The following is a 24,173-nucleotide window of genomic DNA, read 5'->3' as shown; positions in this document are numbered from 1 at the left end:
CCCCTTTTGAGTCATCCACATCGGGCTGACAGTATATGGGAGGACCCGGTATGCAATAACGTTTGTTGGACTTTACGCGTACAATGAAAATACACTGCATTTTGTTTTTCATTTCCTTGATAATGCTATAATTTAAAATACTCATTCTGTTATGCAGGACCAGTCACGCACCGTGGTGGCATGCCGACGGGGAGATTCCGGCCTGTGGGATTGTCCATTGGACCATAGAGTCTTGCAGTGTCTACTACGCGCGGGATTCTATGGTGTATATCGTATAGGCCATATCAGACTGGACCACCCACTCATTACTGCTCTCGTCGAGAGATGGCGCACAGAGACTCATACATTTCATTTCCCGACCGGTGAGGCCACCGTCACATTGCAGGATGTATCTGTCCTATACGGTCTACGGATTGATGGGCGAGCAGTTACTGGACTTGACCCATCATTGACGACGGAGCAGTGGATAGCGCTATGTGCTGAGCTATTGGGAGTAGCACCTACACCTGCAGACTTACAGACAGGTAGAGTGAGGGTGAGGTGGCTGTCGGAGCATTTTCAGGGTGATTTTCCAGATGATGCTGCAGATGAGTTAGTACAGCAGCATGCGCGAGCATATATTCTGTGGCTTATTGGGGGGGTACTTCTCCCTGATAAGTCACAGAACCTGCTCAAGCTGATGTATTTGCCACTGTTGAGAGACATTGACGTCATCGGCCAGTACAGCTGGGGCGCCGCGGCTTTGGCATGCTTGTATAGGATGTTATGTCGAGCCACTCAGGTGGGTGTGACTCAGATCGGAGGACCCCTTGTCTTGCTACAGGTTAGTAAGAATTTTATTACATGTCAATTCATATTGTATGGCATATATCAGTATTGTAATTGCGTTCAAACTATTGCAGATTTGGGCGTGGGAGAGATTGATTCGCATTGCCCCGGCTAGGCGGCAACTAGTTGCTCCTGGTGAGGTTCCCATCGGGCAGGGAGACATGCAGATGCCGGCCGGACCTCGAGGTAGCCGATGGAGGGTTGACATGAGCCACGAGGTCGTATCGACCCACGTAGTGGTCGTGTATAGAGACCAGCTTGACCGGATGATAGACGGCGAGGTATCAAATTTAAATACCTAAATTTTAATTGTCATATGGACTGTATACGTTTATGACCGATTTTTAATAGACTTGTCGTTATTGTAGTTTATCTGGCAGCCTTATGCTGATGTCCTCCACACGCTCCCAGACTACTGCCGCCTAGGTGAGGATATATGGATGGCGAGAGTACCACTCATTTGTTATGACGTGGTTGAGTGGCATCTCCCTGATCGTGTCCTCCGACAGTTTGGTCGGGTCCAGGCCGTGCCGGATCGGTGTGACACCGAGTGGCGGTTGCATGCGACGGATAGACGTGGCCGAGCCAGCACTGACTGGAGTCAGCATCATATGCGATACATACAGTTGTGGGATGCCCGTCGCGACACTATTGTACAGGCTGACTGGAGCGATAGGGTCCTCCCCTCTCCCGACCCTTACATGTTGTGGTATCGGCGACATACACACCTACTTGTCGGTAATCCGAGCCACCTGTCCGAGGCCGGATATCAGGGAGTTGGGCCTTCTCTCGAGTCATTGGTGAGTAGCGTACTATATCTCCGATAATTGTTAATATCATAATTGATTATTTTCAGTCAACTATAGCCTAATATATCTATTTTTTTTACAGGTGGTTCGAGCTGGGAGGTCATATCACTTGGCTGAGGACGCTATTTTCAGACGTGATGGACAGCTTGGTCTGCAGGCCCTTGTAGAGATTAGAGAGTTATTGTACGAGGGGATCCAGCATGCCCATCGGGTAGATCGTCTGCATTTTGGGGACTACGGTGTACACACTGCAGCAGCTGCTCCAGACACATCAGTCCCGTCCACGTCAGTGCCTTCCAGTTCAGCGCCAGCCACAGCAGGTCCTTCGACTTCAGTCACCCCACCACATGATACCCCATACATTTCTCCATATTCCCCACACGTACATCTTACCCAGCATGCTGACCCTGACCCTGATTGGTCACCGCCCCGCTTCATACATGATGTTATTACCCCACCCACCCAGTTACATCCTACTTTTCTGGGGAGTACTTCGACCGCCCCCCGGTTCATGCATGATGTTGCTACCCCACCCACCCAGTTACCACCTGCTTTTATGGGGACTACTTCGACCGCGCCCAGGAGTACACATGATGCAGTTCTCACTGACATCTCACACATTGATGATGAGGGCCATATTGAGCCCCCCCCAGAGCGCGAGGGAGAGGTTATGGTCGTGGGGGACGTCGCGGCCGAGGTCGGGGTGCGGGCAGAGGCAGAGGTCGTGGTCCAGCTGCAGATCGTGATACAGTTGCACCAGACGAGGGAGTGGGAGTTTCACAGCTCACAGCAGTATATGATCTACAGGCACAGGCAGGATCAGGGGCATCAGATGCAGGAGAGGGGGGGTCACACTCACACTCACAGGCTCCACAGGCAGTCAGTGGAGGGCAGCATGCAGGGGAGAGAGTGCCAGATATTCAGAGAGTCTACCGTAGGAGACCGAGGAGGGAGATCCACGGTCGGGGTTGTGGGACTGGGGGCAGGTTAGGGCATTAGCGGTTGCGATATGGACTATATAGGTTTTTTTTTTCTTTTTTTTTGTTTGTATGTGTCAAACTTGTACAGCTGATGTAAGTGTCATACTTATTTATTCGCAATTATCATTTCACAATTTTTTATTCTTATTTATATTGATGAATCACACAAATCTGTTTCACATCTCTACCCCTCTCTCATTATCCGTAATTTAGGAGAACATAAATTACAAACGCGTTTGGTTTGAACAAAACGTGTAAAGAAGCTATAAAAAATATGTTTGTTCAAGGCTAAAAATAATTGAAATATCTCGCTTTATTGATAAGTCATGGATAAGCATTACAAATTGCATGCATTACAGAAATGCCCTGGGCGTTCATCCAAACAATTTCATTCATTATCATCATCATCTGACATCTCAATATCAGATTCATACATAACATCCATGCTCCAGGCGTAGTACTGGTGTGCATCATCCATTAACCCATCTTCAGCACGCTCATTTGCGGTCTTCATTAGTTCGGACCTCTGCAAACGTTGGGTCATGCGATTAACCTCGTCGCGGATACGATGCAATGCCCTTTGCAACAACTGTGGAGTGTCAGTTGGCATACGCATGGCTAACCGGCGAGGAAATTTAAGATTAACTTCACGGCATAGCTCAACGAGAACGTTTGCTCGAGTTTTGCGAAGTTCCCACTCAGCTCTTATGGTATTGACGGTGGCACGTGAGTAACGCAAAGTTGGATTTAATGGGTATTGAAATTCATCTCCATCTGCAACCCAATAGCGACCCATTGCTGAATATAGATCAACCACCGTATATGTCATGATCATATCGGTAGAAATAGCTGTAAAACTTTTGTTGTGGTATGCTACGATATTTATACCATATACACACATGGTAGCTGTGTGTATGCAATTTCCTGTTCGATCACATGCATGCCACTGACCTTATCCAGTGCATACGGCTGTCAGGACTCGACTTTGTGCAGTCATGAACGAATCAACGGCCTGTAGCATCGGCTATTGTGCCGCAGATGCAGCGATGCCTGTGACTTTGTGCATAATTGCAATGGGCACAGTACGTAGGAGGTATGTGACTTTCTGCAGCGATGCAGGGATGCATCTGACTTTGTGCAGTGATACAGTGTTGCGTGTGACTTTGTGCATGACTGCATCACTGCATGTGACTTTGTGCAGTGATGCAATGCTGCATGTCACTTTATGCAGTGATGCAGTAATGCATGTGACTTTCTTACTTTGCCATGCTTGTATACGTTGTGACTTTTTTCTTGACATTACGTGATGCATGTGACTTCTGCAGTGCAACTTACATGCTTTGTTTTTTCCGCACATTTCAGAATTCATCTAAGTCACATTATTATGACTGTGAAAAGAAGCAGAAATGCTATTATGTTGGTAAAAAAATATGATGGACGATTGTGTAATGACAATAAAAATCGGATGACTGTGAAGTTCATTAACTGAAAATAAGATAAAATATAGGCACCAACGTTCCAATCGTGTTTACCTAGCAGGTGACCATTTTCTTATGTTGGTGAGAAAAACAATGATAGTTTATGAACAATATTACTTGAATACAAAGAAAATTTCATTTTTCGATTTCATTTATAATTTCTCGAAAACACTTATACGTACTGAAATCGTCAATTCCAAGTGAGTACTTATTGTATTACAAAAGTAAGCATGACAAAATAGTTTCATGTGCCGATGTGACAACTCACTGCATTTTGTTTTATTTGACAACGCACTGCTCAAATATGAAGGGATAGCATTGTGATTCTATGGCCTACAATTATTATTTTATCTTACAACCACGTCCGTGACTACGTCACAGGTACACAAAGTCACGGGTAATCAAAATTACATGAAATGAATAACATCAAATAATATCACGTGTATCACTTATTCTATAGTGCCCTAGCACCACTATCATGTCTATAAATACCCCAGTATGATGTTTGTTGAAGGCATAACAATAGTAATAGATATACAATTACTATTATTATTATTTTTTTTAATTTTATTAACAATGTCTTCAAGAGGTGCAGGAAGTTCACGCCGGCAAAGAAATCCGAAAGTGTGGCTGCTACCTCCATTTATGTATGACTACAAGAGCGAAAAGTACTCAAGTCCGAAGGATTATTATGCTGGTATCCGAGCAGAATGGGCGTTCAGGGTAACGGAGCAAGAAGGATTGTATAATGATCTACGTAACTTTGGGGCACCGGTACCTCATCGTCGTTCATTGACCATGGCTAGACGAAATGTGAGTGACTATGAAAAAGCAGTTAGCAGAATTAAGAAGGAGAACAACAGGATGTTGATGCGGAGATGTCGACATTTCATGCTTCAGCTAGCCACTGAAATGGCAGAAGCAAGCAACAGAGATTTGACAATGGTTGAGCGAAATAATGTCTTCAACAATGAAAAATATCTCTCTGACTACTACATGTCAGATGACGAATAAGAAATCAAACACTGTTATCTTTCATATGTTCGTTCCTGGAGTGTAAGACAACGTTGTTGTTGGTGTAACGTACGGATGTATTTCAAGTATTTTTGTTATGAACCTGAAGTTTATGAAATACCTACATTTATAAGTACACATTTATGAGTTCATGACTTTCTTTATTGAATTGCAATTTGTTAATGAATGTTCTGGATTAATTAATGGATTAATGTATGTTCAATTATGTGAATACTTAAAACACATAAAATAGATCAGGCAACTCGGAGAAAAGGTTCCCTTAACTGGGGCTGCTGAAATAGGGATGAAATTACAACGAATTTCAATCTCCATCAGGAAAGAAGAAAGAGTCACCTTCCAATTCTTGAAAGTCCAGTAAAAATTATGACTCCGGTAATAAATGAGGGGTTGACAAAAAACTAAACTCGGTGAATCGAACTACCGCCTTCAACAACACATAAAACATAACAGGTAGGTCGGTGAATAGCTTCCCAAATGACAAGAACAATTCAAATAGTCATACTTTTCAATGAAATACAAATAGCGGGTCGTAAGCTTCATAAGCTTCATTTTTTCACACATTGAGTAGTCAAATCGTGGAGAGACTTGTCAGTATATGCAGATAGATTGTGAAGTCATGTGACCTGGTGCACAGTCTTCGGTTTTATTGATTTGTTTATTACAGTCACAACTCATCTCTTATTTACATATGTGGGATTCTCAACTCAGAAAGTCACATGGCAACAGTGAATTCATTGATTTACCTTATTGTCAGCCTGCCTTTATTTTGTCTGTATATGCAGATGGATTGTGATGTCATGTGACTTGGTGCAGAGTCTTTGGTTTTCTCGATTTTTTGCTCGATTTTTTTTATTACAACTCATCTGTTATTGATATATGTGAGATTCTCAACTCAGAAAGTCACATGGCAACAGTGAATTCACTGACTTACCTTAACAACAGCATGCCTTTATTTTGTCCTTATATGCAGATGGATGGTCTTTGTCATGTGAATTGGTGCACAGGCTTTGGTTTCCTCGATTTGTTGCTCGATTTTTTTTATTACAGTGACAACTCATCTGTTATTGATATATGTGGGATTCTCAACTTAGAAAGTCACATGGCAACAGTGAATTCACTGAATTACCTTACAGTCACCATGCCCTTATTTTGTTCGTATATGCAGATGGATTGTGAAGTGATGTGACTTGGTGCACATGCTTTGGTTTTCTCCATTTTTTGCTCGACTTTTTTGTTACAGTGACAACTCATCTCGTATTGATATATGTGGGATTCTCAATTTAGAAAGTCACATGGCAACAGTGAATCTACTGATTTACCTTACAGTCAGCATGCATTTACCTTACAGTCAGCATGCATATATGTGGGATTCTCATTTATCCGTTCATAATCAACTATATAAACGAGTAAAGGTGAAGACACAACCTTACAACTCAAGGTGAAGACACAACCTTACAACTCATTTCGCCCTACGAAATTATTATTCATTTGTTTTAAAAAATTAGCATGGCTACATGGTTCATAGGAGGGAGTGGGGGTCGCAGAGGTGGTAGGAACTTGCAAAGGGGTGAAAGTTCACGACGAGGAGGGGGAAGGGGAAGTGGCGATGCTGAAGATGAAACACCATTTCCTTTCTTGGATGCCTCTTGTGCTTATCATGATAGGTTTGGGAAGCGACATTTCGTCATGCCCAAGTACTAGCGAGATCCATGTGGTTTGGTGGAGGATCCATCAGAAAATCAAACAGGATATGGTTATGCAAAGGCTAGACTTCTTAAGTGGCCCGCACTATTTATAGAGCAAGTGCAAAACGAAAGATTATGTCGGGAAAGAGGACTGAAGGTGCCAAAAGCACGTTCTGTTGAGATCCAAAAGGAAGATCCTGATAATGTTGATCGACTATGTCAAACACTAGAACGTGAGATTTCTCAAATGGGTCGTAGATTGGCCCGCGATATGCAGCTACTCATACTTAAGAAGGATGCCCAGAAGAACAAAACAGAACCAAATGTTGCGGCTATCAAGGCTATCATGGAGGATCCTGAACTTGTCTCTGACGCTGAGCTTTCGGATTGTTCAGACTCTGAGCCACCTGCCGATTTAAGCGCGAATTAGGTGTTAATGTCTACACTTCGGCAATATAACAACTTCCATTAATATGTAATGTCTGTGTTAGAGTAAGTATAACTGTTATGTTATGTTATGTCTATGTTTAAGTTTATGTTTATGTATTGTGTCTGTCAAATGTTACGGCTATTAATATGCAATATTAGGTCATGAATTAGGTGTTTCTCTATCTAACTGTTATGTTTATGTATTGTGTGTTCAGTTAAGAGTGTCCAGGATGTATGTAATGTGTGTTCAGTTCATGGTGTCCATAATGTATTTTTGTGGGAGAATTATGTCTGTACTACCTATGTAACTGAAAACTATTACATTTGCAACTTCAGTTATGTTGTTTTCATACCCGTAAGAGTATTTTGTAAAGTACTGACTTCGTATATTATGTATTAAGTATTATTACAAAAATGTTGAGAAAATTTATTTTAGGAGCTCTCGCTGTGGCCTTTGTCTTCTTGGCCTACTCCGCGGTGGTCTTCGCGTCTCACCCTTCGTCGTTGCTCGTCGAGTTGCACAATGTGTGGGTGTGCTTCGAACTGTACAGCATGCATATCACATTCTAACCCATAACAAAGACGATACAAAAAAATAAATTTTATAAATGAAAACGGGTACAAAACGGTTTTACTAAACTGGTTTACTAAACTGATTTTCTGAATTACATTCTCACCTTCTAACCCAAAACAAAAGAATAAATATATATTTATGTTTAAATGAAAACGGCTTTCGTAAAGCCAAAATAATTTTCTAAATAACACCTTCCAACCCAAAACAAAGACAAAAGAAAAAAAAAAATTACATGAAAACGACTTTAGTAAAGCGAAAAAAAAAAAATTAATTACACAAAACAATAAGCAAAAAAAATTTTTACATGAAAACAACTTTAGTGAAGACGAAAAAATTTTTTTAATTACATTTTCTAAAACAAAACAAAGACAAAAGAAAAAATGAAAAATGTAACATGACAACGGCTTCAGTAAAGCCAAATAAATGAACATGATTGGCTTAATAATATCTACATGAATATGATTTTGAAATTATATATATGAAAAATAGTATGTAAAATTAATATATGAAAAGAGGTTTTTTTTCATATTATGTAAAATTTATGAATTACACATTCTAAACAAAAACAAAAGAAAAAAAAACATATTTTAACATGATAATTGCTTTATGTTTTTTTCTTTTGTTTTATCTTGAAAATAGCATTTTATTCCAACAAAGTTTATGTTAAAAACGCTGGGTGGGAAAAAAATTTCTGTTAAAATCGCTATTAGAAATAGCGTTTTTTTGGAACATAATTTGAACTGAAATCGCTATTATGAATAGCGTTTTTTCTGTAAAAAATTTTTTGTTAAAATCGCTATTATAGATAGCGTTTTTTTGGGAATTTTTTTTTTGTTAAAATCACTATTATCAATAGCGTTTTTTGGCAACAAAATTTTGTGTGAAAAACGCTGTTAAGAACAGCGTTTTTTATTGGGAAAAGAATAACACTATAAGCGCTATTCGTAACAGTGACTTATTAATCAAAGTCGCTATTTGTAATAGCGATTTTTATGTTCATCTACTTTTGCGCTCCTAACAGTAAAAGCGCGAATAGTAATGGCGCTTTAACTTAGTTTTGGAATTCCGTCAGAAGTTGGCCTAGTTTTGGAAATACAATACAAAAATGGCTTATATTGGGAAAAGCCTCAAAAATTGAGTCCACATTTCAAAAAATTGAATTTTTTATTTTTTGTAATTTTTTTTGTTTTTAATGAATTTTTTTAATATTTTAAGAATTTTTTTTTATTTTTTAAAAGCACGTAACATACATACAATTAAAAAGCATAATATTTATAAAAAAAAAATCATCAAATACAAAAAATATATAAAAATTCAGTAAATTTTTGTATTCTTGTATATTTATTGAATTTTAAAATATTTTTTCAAAAAAATATTTTACTTTTTAGGTACATTTAAGTTATGTGCATCTAGAAAGTAAAAAATTTACTTAAAATATTAATAAAATTCACTACTCAATTTTCAGAAATCAATCAAAACCAAACAAGGTATTATTTTTGAATATATACTCTAAAAATGAGTCACTGTTAATGTGGCTCCTTTTATTTTAACTGTCTATCTTGTGACAAACACATTGATGAACCGTATTTGCTGGAAAATGTGGTAAACGATAGGGTTTCTCTTAATATGTTTTCATTTATGTTGGAATAAAAAAAAGACATGTTTTCATTTATGTTGTGTTTGGATCATAAATTTGGATAATAACTTAAAAAGAGAAAGAAAAAAATATGTGAAATGTATCTATATCTCTCATTCATATTTCACCTGTTTTTTCTTTTTTCATTCTCTAAATTTCTATCCAAATTCATAACTCTAGGCAACATTATATACTCAGCAGTATGTTAGGTTTGCTTTTATTTTACCTCTTAAATTAGGCTTATCTTGTAATTAATTCTATCTGGTACCCAAAAAAAAACAAAAAACTATTTGCTGATCATCGACAACAATAAATTAAAGTTTTAGAGAAAAATTTTTTATGGTCAAAATTATTTTTTAGGAACAAAATATTTTAATTGTTAGAATTGTCAATATTGTATTTTTAGCGACAAAATTTGACATAATGATAAATTACTATTATTTTGGGATAAAAAAATTTGTCTCAAAAAGTAAATCAAAATGTTGTCCTTGCATTTTTTAGTGACATTTTAAAAATTTGTCAGTAAAAGTTTCTTTTTTTGCTTCTTCGAGAAGACGGAAAACATTATATTAATAAAAAACAATAATAGTACATAATCAAGATCCCAAAGGATCATCCCAACCAAATAACAAAACAAAAAACAAACAACCAAGAAAAACAAATCCGTCAAAAAAATAGTTACGATCTAAGAAAAGCCACCAATCTGCTCAAAGATGTGGTCTGGAAAGCAAGATCTGCTTGAAAACCCGCCGTCCTCGTTGATGATGTCCCCGTAGCTGCTACCCAACTTTGCCACCGCTGACGCTAGAGAAGGAAGGACACTCACAATGGTATTGGGAAAAAGGTTAAGAGAGGAGGGAACCATTGTGGGTGTTGAAAATTCAAAAATTTATGCCGAAATCGGGAGAGAAAACTCTCAAAGCTCTTATTTCGGACATAAAAATCCAAATCTACACTTTAAAAGTATAAAATGAGTCACCGGAATGTTGCCGGAGCATCACCGGAACATTTTCTCTTTTTTTCTTTTTCATGATGCCTTTTTAGTGATAACCTTTGTAACAATTGAAATTGGTTTCCCAATATATTTTTTTAACAAAATTTTTTCATTTTGGGACAAAAAAATTTAAAAAAATGTTTGAGACTCCTAAAAAAGTTCTTTTAATTTGACCGATAAAGATGTGGCCTGATAAGTATTAATTTTTAATTTGTCATATATTCAATTATATAGGGTCTCGCTACCTTGCCACATCACTGTGAGTGAATTTAGTAGTCCAAATTGTGGGTCTCTAACATTTCTCATAAATTAATATCTAAAACTATTTTATGTTGTAGTGATCCATAAATATTTGAAATATTCATTAATTGCAAACTCAAAAAAATAAATATTCAACCATCTAAAAAATAAATAAATATTCATAATTCACCTATGTAAAATATTGGAGATTTTCATGTGAAAGAACATAAAACTTTAGTCTGTGTTTAAATTTTTTATTTGTGGAGGAATTTAGGGAGGAAAAAGAAAGCAGATATGAAGATTAATTAGGATTTGATTAATTTGTTTATTTATTTATTTATATTTTTCTAAAAAAATAGAAAATTTGTCCGACACGTTGTTTGTAATACTATTTTTTGACAAATTTTATGAAACAACTCACTTTTTAATAAACACTAAAAATATATTTCTTTTTTTTTTTTTTTTGTTAATCTTTAAGGCAACAACCTCACCTCAATCAAATAGCGTTTTGTTAGCAAGTGTTTTAACAACACTGGTTAATAAGAGGTGGTCACCATATAAAAAAAAAATAAAGATGCCATGCTCAAGCCTGGCCCAACCCAGTCCAATATTGGGCTTTGAAAATCTAAGTGATTCGTGATTAGATCAAGATTAAAATATTCCAAATTCCAAAAATCCAAAACACACAATCTAAATCAACAAGCACTTACGAAAGTGATTTAGATTGTTTGTTTTTCAGATTAAATAATAAATCGACACAAACGATTTTTACGTGGAAAAAACCACAATTGGACACCTCCAACTGTGATTAAAAAACCACGGGCGAAACGCCACAAATCAATCCACTACTGAAGTAAAAAGATTACAAAGATATCATACAAATTACCCAACTCAGTCAATCTGTCTTCGAATCTTCTGTAACTCTTTTTCCACGACTTCGTCTCGGAACTGATCAATCTTGAAGTTGATTCCACAACCTCACTCACATATAGAATCAAACACCTTTTGTAACTATACGCTAGAATCTTCGGAATCCACCGAAGAGAACTCTCTCTTGAATTTAAAGAAACCAACTCCTTGATGTATGTATTTTAGATCATGAGTGATGAACTCTTCTCAAGACATCAAGGAAAACTCACCAAAATCTCTCCACAAGAAAACCTCAGAAAATCTCAAAGTAGATCTAAAAAGTAATCCTAAAGTTTGGAGAAACCAACTACTTATAGATTTCCGGATTCTGAAGCTCGCTCGAGCGAAGTTTATCTCGCTCGAGCGAGAAGCTTATCTCGCGTGACTTCCATAAGTACCTTCGCTCGAGCCATAAAGTCTTCGCTCGAGCGAGGAATAAACTCTTTTAGGTTTGTACGTAGATGCAATTCTTCGCTCGAGCCTCCAATGCTTCGCTTGAGCGCACAATGACCTCTTTCAGGTTTGCATCCAGATGCAGTCCTTCGCTCGAGCGAGGCCTTCTTCGCTCGAGCGAGCAACACAAAACAGCACAGAAATTACAACTCGATTACACAAGTTTGTTCGTGGAATTGACAAGACTTATGGACCTAACAATCTCCCCCTTTGTCAATACCCGGACAAAACTTCCTAACACAATTTCCTAAACAGATGAACTAGCTAAAACGATTACAACTCAAAGCAAACGAACTAGCTAAAACTATTACAACACAAGGCAAACCAACTATGCAACCAATCTCAAAATCTTGAAACAATAAACCAAACTTGAGGAAAACCTGGAATGAAATCTAACTTCATCAAACCTGAAATGTAACATAACAAAACAAACCATCAAGATATAAAATATAAAATAAAAACATATAACGCCCAATATCCATATCACAAATAGCCACAACATATAAATATAAACGTCCAAATAGCCATCTGCAAAACAAACATGAGTACCCCCCATCTGCAAAACAAACATGAGTACCCCAAAACTACTCCCCCTTTTTGTCCGGGAGTGACCCAAAAACATCAACAGGCAGATACAGCATAAAAAAAACACTATCCAAAGTAAGAACAAAAACTGTCCAAGAGAAGCATATGCCAAAAGCTAAGAAGGAGAAGATGGTGGCTGCTGCAACTGAAGAAGAGAAAGAATCTGAGCAAGCATGGCACTCTGCTCATCAAGGCGGCCATCAAAAGCATCAAGACGTGTAGCCAAAAGATCAAGGCGACGTGTAACAAACTGCTCAAAGTGCTGTAGCTGGCCACGAAATGAGCGAGGACGTAGCTCAGGAAGATCAGGGGCACCGGCATTGGCGGCCTCAAACTCCTCCTCCTCGGCAAGGGGATCATCATTACCTGCACCAGAACTCCCAACCCCCGACACACTCCCCCTCACATGAGCCTGACTCTGAGAGACTGTCAATTTAGTAATGGGTTTGATAGGGTAAGCAAACTCATCATCATCAAAAGAAAGAACATCAAGGGCAGTGAGAAAACGAGTAAGCAAACACCCATAAGGGAGCCCCAAAGATTTTCTGCCCTCAGAAACCCCAATCATTTTTGAAACAATCATTTCCGGAAGGTCAATAGGTAGTCGGTGATGAATACAATACAGAACATAACCTTGGTCCTGAGTAATATGCGAGGAATGGGTGGTGACATAAAGATTCGCACACACGATGATATTCAAGAGACGGAACCGAGGAAGCAACTCATTTTGCTGAAGGAGATCCCCAGTGATCCAAGTCCGGTCAACACCACATAACTCAGAAGCAACACAATTAAAATCAACACCTGACCGGGTAAGAAACGGAAAATGACAATTACGAACTTCAGGAAGACCAAGTAAAATCCGAAACACATCCCCAGTGATAACAAGTGACTTCTTCCTAACCCAAGTCTCAAAGGATGCCGGAAGTTCTTTGCGAATGGAATGGATATTGCAATAGAATTCCCGGATGAGACTCAAATTTTGTGGCCCGGAGAAATGCAACACTTGATCTCCGCCTAACGAATCAAATAAAGACCGAATGGGAAGAACCTCAAAGGCATTTGGGAGGATATTGCGCTCTAAATGTACGGTACGAGATGCAAAAGACTCCCTAAACAACTTAGATTTTTCTTTAGATGGGAACTTTTCAGAGTTGAAGGAAGAACGAGAAACCGTAGCTTTACGGCGCTTGGATGACTCTGCCATGACTAATACCACCCAAACAGAGCAACATAGAAAAGAGCCCAGAAAGACAAGGAACATCCAATAAACAACACCAGAAAACCCCCAAAACAAAACACAGAGAGCCAGTCAAAACAAATTAGTCCAACAGGGGTTAGAAAAGCAGGGAAACTCGTAACATTAGCATAAAAGAAATGAAATGAGTAGCAGTGCTAAAGAGACAAACAATCAGCCACAGAGAAAACAAGATATTACAGCCATTATAGAATCGAAACATCAATGTATGAAACCATAGAGAGAAAACACATTACAATCACATAATGGCAATATATGTATATGTAAATGAAAGCCCCAATGTTAAACTCTTAACAAAACCCCAATGGTAAACCCTAAGCACAATGGAGAGTGTAATGGACAAAATCATGAACCCTAGATGCAAGAGTGAGGCTCGAAAATTAGAGGGAAGAACCACAACCAACAAAAATAAAACCTAGAGTCTAACAAAGAACAACTACAACCACATCTCAACCCAAGTATCATAAAAAAGGAAAATAAAACGGAGAAAGGGGAAAAAAAAACTTACCAGAAATCGGAGATAGATGATGAAGAACCAAAAAAAAACTCCGAAATCAAGAGGGAAAAAAGCAGAAGATCGCAGCAAAGATAACCACGAAAAACCCTAGGGGAGAGAGAGAGAGAAAAGACGAAGGAGGGGAAAAGATGAACTGAATAGGCACAGATTCAGAATTTGAACCGCGAAAGGTCGCTCGAGCGAAAACTTTCTCGCTCGAGCGAGAGATAAAAATGCCCAGGCGGTCGCTCGAGCTAAGAAGGGGTCGCTCGAGCGAAAAAAATATGTTCTCAGGTCTAATGCAGTGGCAAAAGCACGCTCGAGCGAGGCAATTGTTGCTCGAGCCAAGAAAGAAATTTTTTTTTTCTTTTTTTTTTTTAATATAAAAACAACACTATACTCAAAATCAAGAGGTGAGACCTGAAAACAAAAATAGATGATCATATTTAGCCAAAGGGGAATACTAAGATGAAATAATCTGCAATTCATGAATCCTGCGAACTTGCAATTTAAAAAAAAATGACACTGGAAATCATGAGCAAAGCAGATAAAATATAATCAATGATCATAAGCTACATGAGAATGTACAACTCAAAAACCAATATGAGAGCTCACATAAAAAGTGTGTGTGTGTAATCCATGAGAGGTCACTGAGCTAGAGTTAATCCTAGTAGTGATCGGATGACTGGACCTCCATCAAGAGTAACTCAACAATACAGTGAAAAGTCAAACCACTAGGAATCACAGGGTATTTGTTGAGTAAATGCGGAGGCTCCCCCTCAATCAAAGAGTCCCTTTTTTTTTTTTTTCATTTTCTTTCTTGTGGGCACTCACTAGTGGCTTTCACTCTCAAGAGTATGGAAACCAAACCAGAGAAGAATGAAATCATAAAGGATGGCCTGGTTGGTGCCTCTGAGGTAGCCTTTTCCTAATGCCCAGACTTCAAGGAACTGAGGGAGAAACCGTGGAAGTGAAAACAGATGGTAGATGGTTAAGAGACTCAACATCACCCATGATATGCTAGTATTGGTCAATTCCACAGTAAAAGTACAAGAAACACTGTTAGTGGTCCATAGAGAACTTTGATCACATGTGCGGAAACCCCTGCAGCAATTAATCTCAAGGATGTGTACAGAATGAGATCATGAGGTTAATGAGCATGGGCATTCAAAATGAGCTATGACCAATGAACAATGGGATCTTGTAAGCAACATGAGTAGTGTAAAAAAAATTGGATGCAAGTAAACAGATATTAATGATAATGAGATTATCACATCCAAGCATTCATAAGGCACAAACATTTACACCTCCTCAAGAAACAAGTAACACTCTAGTGATCGAGCATGACACCCAAGGTCTTTCTAAGGAACTCAAACCGAAGAAGATCAAGGGGTTTTGTAAAAATATTAGCTTTTTGATGCTCAGTGGGAATGTGCTCAAGAACAACAAGGCCCTCTTCCACTAACTCTCGAATAAAATGATGACGAATGTCAATGTGTTTGGTGCGAGAGTGTTGGACAGGATTTTTTGAAATGTTTATGGCACTTGTGTTATCACAGAAAAGAGTAAGAGTGTTCTGTTCTATCCCATAATCATGAAGCATTTGCTTCATCCACAACATTTGAGCACAACAACTCCCTGCAGCAATGTACTCAACCTCAGCAGTCGAAAGAGAGATGGCATTTTGCTTTTTACTATGCCAGGAAACCAGATTATTCCCTAGGTAAAAACACCCCCCAGATGTACTTTTCCTATCATCAGCACACCCTGCCCAGTCGGCATCAGAAAAACCAGTAATCTCAGCTGTAGTATCAGTAGAAAACCAAACCCCATACCCCAAAGGCCCATTAACATATTTAATGATGCGTTTGACAGCAAGTAGATGAGACTCTTTAGGACTAGCTTGGTAACGGGCACAAACACCTACACTGAAAGCAATATCAGGACGACTGACTGTGAGGTACAAAAGACTCCCTATCATACTCCTATAAAGGGTAGGATCAACATCAATACCAGAGGAATCTTTAGAGAGGTGAAGACTGGTGCTCATGGGAGTGCGTGTATGTTTGGCAGACTCAAGACCAAACTTAGACACAAGATTTTTCGCATACTTAGACTGAGACACAAATATACCTGAAGGAGACTGTTTAATTTGAAGACCCAAAAAATAAGACAACTCTCCCATCATGCTCATCTCAAACTCATGTGTCATGCAATCCGAAAAATATTTCACAAGATGTTCCGCAGTGGATCCAAACACAATATCATCAACATAAATCTGAGCAACAAGAATATGAGACTTAGTATGTTTCACAAATAAAGTCTTATCCACACTACCCCTTTGAAAATCATTATCAAGAAGAAATGTAGTGAGTCTATCATACCAAGCACGAGGGGCTTGTTTCAATCCATACAAAGCCTTGTCTAACTTGTAGACATGATTAGGACATTTAGGGTCCTCAAACCCTTTTGGTTGCTCAACATATGCCTCTTCTTTCAAGTTCCCATTCAGAAAAGCACTTTTCACATCCATTTGAAACAATTTAAAGCCAAGAAAACATGCAACACCAAGTAAAATACGAATAGATTCGAGACGTGCAACTGGGGCAAACGTCTCATCATAGTCAACACCCTCTACTTGTGTGTAGCCTTGAGCAACCAACCTAGCTTTGTTCCTAACAACTGTACCATTCTCATCAGATTTATTTTTAAAGATCCACTTGGTACCTATCACATTCATGTCTCTAGGTCTGGGAACTAGAGTCCAAACTTTGTTACGTTCAAATTGACCTAATTCTTCATGCATAACATTGACCCAACTATCATCTAGCAAGGCCTCTTTAAAATTCTTAGGTTCAATTAAAGAAACATAACACATATGTGATACCTCATCCCGAATCTGTCTTCGGGTTTTCATTCGATCCGAGACACTTCCAATCACCTGTTGAGCTGGATGATTCAGTTTCACCCTAGTTGATAGTTTAAGCTCAGGACTTGTGGTGACAGGGGCAACAGGAGTGATGTCCCTTGGAGCACTCTTTGGACTTGGCCTTACCTGTGAGGATGGTTCGGTAACCATTTATTATGATGGGTCTGCACCTTCTCCTTGATTTTGAGATTCGGTATCCAAGATTGGAGACTCATCATTATCATCCTCATTTGTTGCTGGAGGAGGTGCACCTGTGTCATCTATAACCACATTGATAGATTCCATTAAAGATGAAGTTCGCAGGTTATAGACTCTAAAAGCCCTACTAGTGGTTGAATACCCTAGAAAAATACCTTCATCACTTCGGGAGTCAAATTTGCCCAAAGGCTCTCTATCTTTGAAGATGTAACACTTACTCCCAAAAGTTTTGAAGTATTTTACATTAGGTTTCAAGCCCTTCCACAATTCATATGGAGTTTGTAAAGTGCCGGGCCTTAAATACACGCGATTTATGACATAAACAGCAGTATTTATGGCTTCGGCCCAAAATTTTGGAGGAAGTTTCTTACTAAGGAGCATGACCCTAGCCATTTCTTGAACAACCCTGTTCTTCCTCTCAATAACTCCATTTTGTTGTGGAGTAATGGGTGCAGAAAATTCATGCTTAATTCCATGTATATCACAAAAATCCGAAAACGAACTATTTTCAAACTCACGACCATGATCGGTTCGGATTCTTATGATACGATCAATGGAAAGACCTTGTTCATTCTGGATTTTAAAGACTAAGGCCTGAAAAGCATCAAACGTATCAGATTTTTCCTTTAAAAAATTTACCCATGAAAATCGAGTAAAATCATCAATAGTTAAAAAAATGTATCTTTTACCTCCGATGCTTTCAGTGCGAGTAGGACCCATTAAATCCATGTGAACCAATTCGAGAGGACGTTTGGTTGTAAAACTGTTCACCTTTTGATGAGGGGCACGGGTTTGCTTTCCAAGTTGACATGGTCCACACACATGGCTCAAATTCTTACCCAGTTTAGGTATTCCCCTCACAAGCTCTTTGTTGGCTATCTTAGTTAGGTCATTGAAATTCATGTGACCTAATCTTTGATGCCACAGGTCAATGTTACTAATGATGGCAGAGTGACAAGTGAGATCATTAGTAGTAACAATCCCATAGCAGTTATCAGATGTGCGAACCCCATGTAAGACAGTATTTCCCTTTTTATCCAAAATTTCACATTTATTTTTTGAAAACAATACTTCATGATGGGAATCACACATTTGACTAATGCTTAAAAGATTTGCTTTAAGACCATCAACTAGTAGAACATTATCTAGCTTGGGAAGACCAGCAACACTTATAGAGCCCTTACCAATGACTCTCGAAGTGCCGCCATCTCCAAAGGTAACAATTTCTCCTTCATATTTTTCAAGGGAGGTGAAGTAGGATTTGTTACCGGACATATGACGAGAACACCCACTATCAAGATACCACATGTGTGAATCACGTGCTTTTAGAGCAGTATGAACAACTAAACAAGTCAAATCATCTTTTCTCACCCAAATCTTTTTAGTCTTGGTATTCCGCCTAGACATGTAAGGTTGTCTCCTAGCCCAAAAAGTATTTGAATTTCTACTCTTTTGAGACACCTTACCAAACAATTCATAGCAATAAGGACGAATGTGGCCATACCTACCACAGTGATGACAAATAAAAACCGGTTTGACCTCCTTTTTGTTGATCTTACCAGCTTTTGGTGGACGAAGAGAGAGATCAGCCTGGTCTACCTTCAATTTTCCCTTTGCTTGAGTCTTCTTGTCATGTGAAGTAGAGGCCTGTCCCTTGTGAGCTGTTGCACCATAGCCTAATCCGCTTTTGTCGCAACCCATTTGTTGAGACCCGAGGATGTCTTCTAAAGATTTGGAACCTTTGTTCCACATGGCAATAGTGGCTCTAGCAAGACGAAGCTCTTCATCCTTTTGACAGACTATCTCTTCCAATCTGGCTTGTGACAGCTCAAGACTTTCAAGCTTTTCTTCATATGTGGAATACACCTTCAGAAGTTCATTCCTTTCAGTTTCACAGGATAGTAATTTTCCACCTAAGTCTTGCCTGTCACTCGAGATCTTGACGATATTCTGCTTTGCTGCTACAAGTTCTCCTTTCAGCCTGACATTCTCATTCTCACATGTTTTGATCTTGAGAGAGAGTTTGTCGTTGGTTTTGGACAAATTCAGAGATTCCTCATATAGCTTTTCGTAAGCTTGTTGTAGTTCATCGCCATTGATCTCATCATTGTCATCAGATGTTTCATCATCCTCTTTTTGCTCTTCATTCTCCTTTGCCTCTTCCAATCTAGCCACTAAGACTGAAAAGTTGCTGGATGGTGGTGAATGTGAATTTCCTCCTTCATGGAATTGGCTCAAAATTTCCCATGCCTCTTTAGCCTTTGTGCAACGAACAACCCGTTGCTGTTCTTCAGTAGAAATTGCTCCACGAATAGTGATCAGGGCTCTCTGATTGCTCGAATTGTCAGCCCTGTCTGTATCTTCTTCAATGGCCTGCCAGCCTTCTGGATCAAAAGCTCTCAGAAAAGCTCTCATTCTGATTTTCCAAAACAGGTAGTTACTCCCGTCAAAGGTGGGAGGAAGATGCAAATTCTGACCACGAGCTAACTCTGCTGGCTTTGGAGGAGGTGGTGTCAAAGTAGACCAAAAAGCCATGAAAGCACTATCCCCGTCTTCTCCAGATTCAGGTTCTTCGGGTTCTAGCTCCGACCCGCTTTCATCATCCCAAGTTACAGTGTAGACTTTCCTTCGATTCTTTTTCGAAGGGCATTCAAGGGCAATGTGACCAAAACCTTGACATTCATAGCACTTGACCCCTTGCCCCTTTACAATCTTCTTTTCAGTTTTTGAAGCAAGTTTTGGTGGAAAAGTTTTGGGTTTGTCATTACTCTTATCTTTTGAAATAGGGGCTCTGAAATTCGGCTTCTTTTTCAAAAATTTTTTAAACTGTTTTGTAAGCATAGCCGTCGTCTCAGACTCTAAATCAAATTCAGTCTCCGGAGGTTTTGCAGTCTCATGGGCACTCGTGAAAGCCATATTTTCTTTTTGCTTTTTCTTAGAAATTTGGTGGGCTTCATAAGTTTGCAAATTTCCAACCAATTGATCGAGCTTGAGGGTATCAACATTCTGAGCCTCCTCAATGGCTGTCACCTTTGGTTGGAACCTCTCGGGAAGGGACCTCAAAATTTTTCCAACAACTTTTGCTTCCGGGATTTTTTCACCGAGAGTGAAACAGGAATTCACGATATCACTGAGTTTTGCATAAAATTCATCGAACGTCTCATCATCGCGCATAAAAAGGGTTTCAAAGGCGGACGTGAGACGTTGAAGTTTTGACCTTTTAACAGAGGTAGTACCTTCGTGAATCGTTTCAAGAATATCCCACGCCTCTTTTGCTATTTCACACGTGCAAATTCAACGGAATTCTTCAGGTGTGACAGAGCAGAAGAGGGAGTTGAGAGCTTTGCTGTTCCAACTCGAATTCTGGTAATCGGTTGTGTCCCATTTATCAAGGGGTTTAGGAATATCAATCCCATCAATGGTGATTGTAGGTTCACTCCACCCAAAGATTACGGAGTGCCAAACTTTCTCATCGATGGATTTTAAAAATGCTCTCATACGAGCTTTCCAATAAGAATAGTTTGTACCGTCAAGTAATGGGGGTCTATGAGTCGAGTTACCTTCACGAATAGAATCCATGATACTAATCACACAAAATCACACTCCTATAGTTTTGAAAAAACAAAGAGTGACCCGCTCTGATACCAATTGAAAATCTAAGTGATTCGTGATTAGATCAAGATTAAAATATTCCAAATCCCAAAAATCCAAAACACACAATCTAAATCAACAAGCACTTACGAAAGTGATTTAGATTGTTTGTTTTTCAGATTAAATAATAAATCGACACAAACGATTTTTACGTGGAAAAAACCACAATTGGACACCTCCAACTGTGATTAAAAAACCACGGGCGAAACGCCACAAATCAATCCACTACTGAAGTAAAAAGATTACAAAGATATCATACAAATTACCCAACTCAGTCAATCTGTCTTCGAATCTTCTGTAACTCTTTTTCCACGACTTCGTCTCGGAACTGATCAATCTTGAAGTTGATTCCACAACCTCACTCACATATAGAATCAAACACCTTTTGAAACTATACGCTAGAATCTTCGGAATCCACCGAAAAGAACTCTCTCTTGAATTTAAAGAAACCAACTCCTTGATGTATGTATTTTAGATCATGAGTGATGAACTCTTCTCAAGACATCAAGGAAAACTCACCAAAATCTCTCCACAAGAAAACCTCAGAAAATCTCAAAGTAGATCTAAAAAGTAATCCTAAAGTTTGGAGAAACCAACTACTTATAGATTTTCGGATTCTGAAGCTCGCTCGAGTGAAGCTTATCTCGCTCGAGCGAGAAGCTTATCTCGCGTGACTTCCATAAGTACCTTCGCTCGAGCCATAAAGTCTTCGCTCGAGCGAGGAATAAACTCTTTCAGGTTTGTACGTAGATGCAATTCTTCGCTCGAGCCTCCAATGCTTCGCTCGAGCGCACAATGACCTCTTTCAGGTTTGCAGCCAGACGTAGTCCTTCGCTCGAGCGAGGCCTTCTTCGCTCGAGCGAGCAACACAAAACAGCACAGAAATTACAACTCGATTACACAAGTTTGTTCGTGGAATTGACAAGACTTAGGGACCTAACAGGCTTAAAAATTTCATCCCAAGCTTGACCCTTAAAAAATAAAAAAATTTACAATTTGAAGCTCACCCAATAAACCATACATAAGTGTTCCTAATTTCAAGAAAAAGACTATTAAAATAATAGACACAAGGCATTTTTCATTAATTTAAAACAAATTTTTCTTAAATTTTTAAAAAATAATTAATTTTTTCACCATTTTCAAATAATATTTTACAAAAATCTCAATACTAAACAATGCTGCACAGACATATGTCAACATTTGCCATAAAAAACAAATGTTACAAAACAAAATATTAATGGTCCTATATTGATGTGGCACAAACATTTACAATAAAACTATTATATCTTAAGTGGAGGCATTTTCCTTTATAAATGTTTTTTTTTTCTAACATAAATAAAACTAAGTAAAATATATATCACACACACTAAGTAAACATTTATGTGTATTATTTTATATATAATAATTAGTTTGAAAAGTGGGCCTAAATATTAAAGGGGAAATTACACTTCTTGGTGTCAGGAAAAAAGTTACAAAAAAATGATAAATATAATAAATATTAATAATTATAATTATAATTATAATTTTTTTTTTATCAATGTGTAATAAATTTTCAAAATTTGTCCTAAATGGTAATTTCTCCAATAGTAAACCCAGCCCAATCCAATTGTAAGGGGTAATTCTATTTCTACACACCAAAACATCTCGTTCTACATTCTCTCTCAATACACATATCAACTAATTCTGAATTTTGTGATTTTACTCAATGCACAACCTTTTTTGTCAAAAATATCCATCTCTTTAACATTGAAACCCTAAACTAACACCATTTGTAAGTGTTGTTTCTTCTCCCCTTCTTTGGTCTTGAAAAGAATTTTCATTATATATAATTTTATTATGTCTCTTATTTGCTAATTTTGATGGCTATTATTCGTCGTTTGTTTCCATTTGTGGGAATATAGTTCCCAATGGGTGAGTTGGAGCCACTGCTATTGTTTACTCAACTGTAATTCTTGAATATCTGACAGTAAAAGTGCTTGAGCTCGCTGGAAATGCAAGCATAGATCTGAAAGTGAAGAGAATCACATTGAGGCATTTGCAACTGCTATTAGAGGGGATGAAGAAATTAGGGTTTTGGTGGAGAAGATAAGGACACTTTAGTAATTTTATTTTAGGACAAAACTGTAATAAAAAAAAATCATTAAGTGTGTGCACAGAGATAGGTAGGTTTGTGGAAATATGTAATGCCACAAAATAAATACACAAACCCATCTCAAAAGCAGAGAAATAATTGAATTAGTAAGCTTTCAATCATTAGAGTTTGATATAGATGAGAGACAGATAAAAGAAGAAATGAAAGTTATACAGATATTCATTGGCCTTAATGGCTTACATCTTTCTAAGTCGCTGCTTGGTTATAACAAAAATGAGCGTAGCTCAATACAATTTAAAACCTTTGGCTATACAAAATAGATACAACAAAAATAGAAGTTTTTGCTCCAAATCCCTCCAAACTACTGCCTTGGCGGAGGTATATCACCAACACTTGAAAATGGTTTTTCCCAAATAGGATGAGTTAAAACCCAGTAGAAACAATCTAATACAATATATAAGTTTTAGCAAAGATATAATTAATGTGCGCATATACAATGCTCGTGGTAAAATCATTCATATTTCCCAAAACCTTAATATGCCGGATTTTATATCCAAATCCATGTTATCTCTATTCCATTTACTTCAATTCATTTCATCTCAATTCATGAGTCATGTTTATTATTATTCGGACAACCCAGCTGAGACTACAACTCAGTGGTTCTCCAACATATATAACCATTATACAAACACTTCAATTTGTCATTTTACGGAAATTTTGTCCGCGGGATCGACACCTATGTATACGCGCGGTTTTCAGGACTTTCACCCTAGCCACACAGGCCAACTTAATTTAATAGAGTCCATCCCGTTTCTTCTCCCAAACATAGAGTACATCCTCTTTCTCTTCCCAAACATCATATATATACAATGTATTTGAAATACAATCATATTCAATGACAACCAATAAGAGAT

At 38.2% G+C, this 24,173-nt stretch overlaps 1 pseudogene across 1 annotated transcript; it reads left to right on the top strand.

The window, feature by feature from the left end:
* The first annotated feature begins 6 nt into the window (after positions 1–6).
* On the top strand, positions 7–1,655 carry LOC145819396 (serine/threonine-protein phosphatase 7 long form homolog pseudogene; annotated as a pseudogene). The gene is made up of 3 exons (XR_014360227.1): positions 7–823; positions 903–1,109; positions 1,197–1,655. The product of XR_014360227.1 is annotated as a serine/threonine-protein phosphatase 7 long form homolog pseudogene (transcript).
* The last annotated feature ends 22,518 nt before the right edge of the window (positions 1,656–24,173 follow it).

This window comes from Camellia sinensis, chromosome 2 (genome assembly GCF_055761805.1).
Source record: "Camellia sinensis isolate YWXY chromosome 2, ASM5576180v1, whole genome shotgun sequence".
Lineage (NCBI taxonomy): Eukaryota > Viridiplantae > Streptophyta > Magnoliopsida > Ericales > Theaceae > Camellia > Camellia sinensis.
Note: the sequence above shows the minus strand (reverse complement) of the source record. Positions and strands in the feature narration are given on the sequence as shown.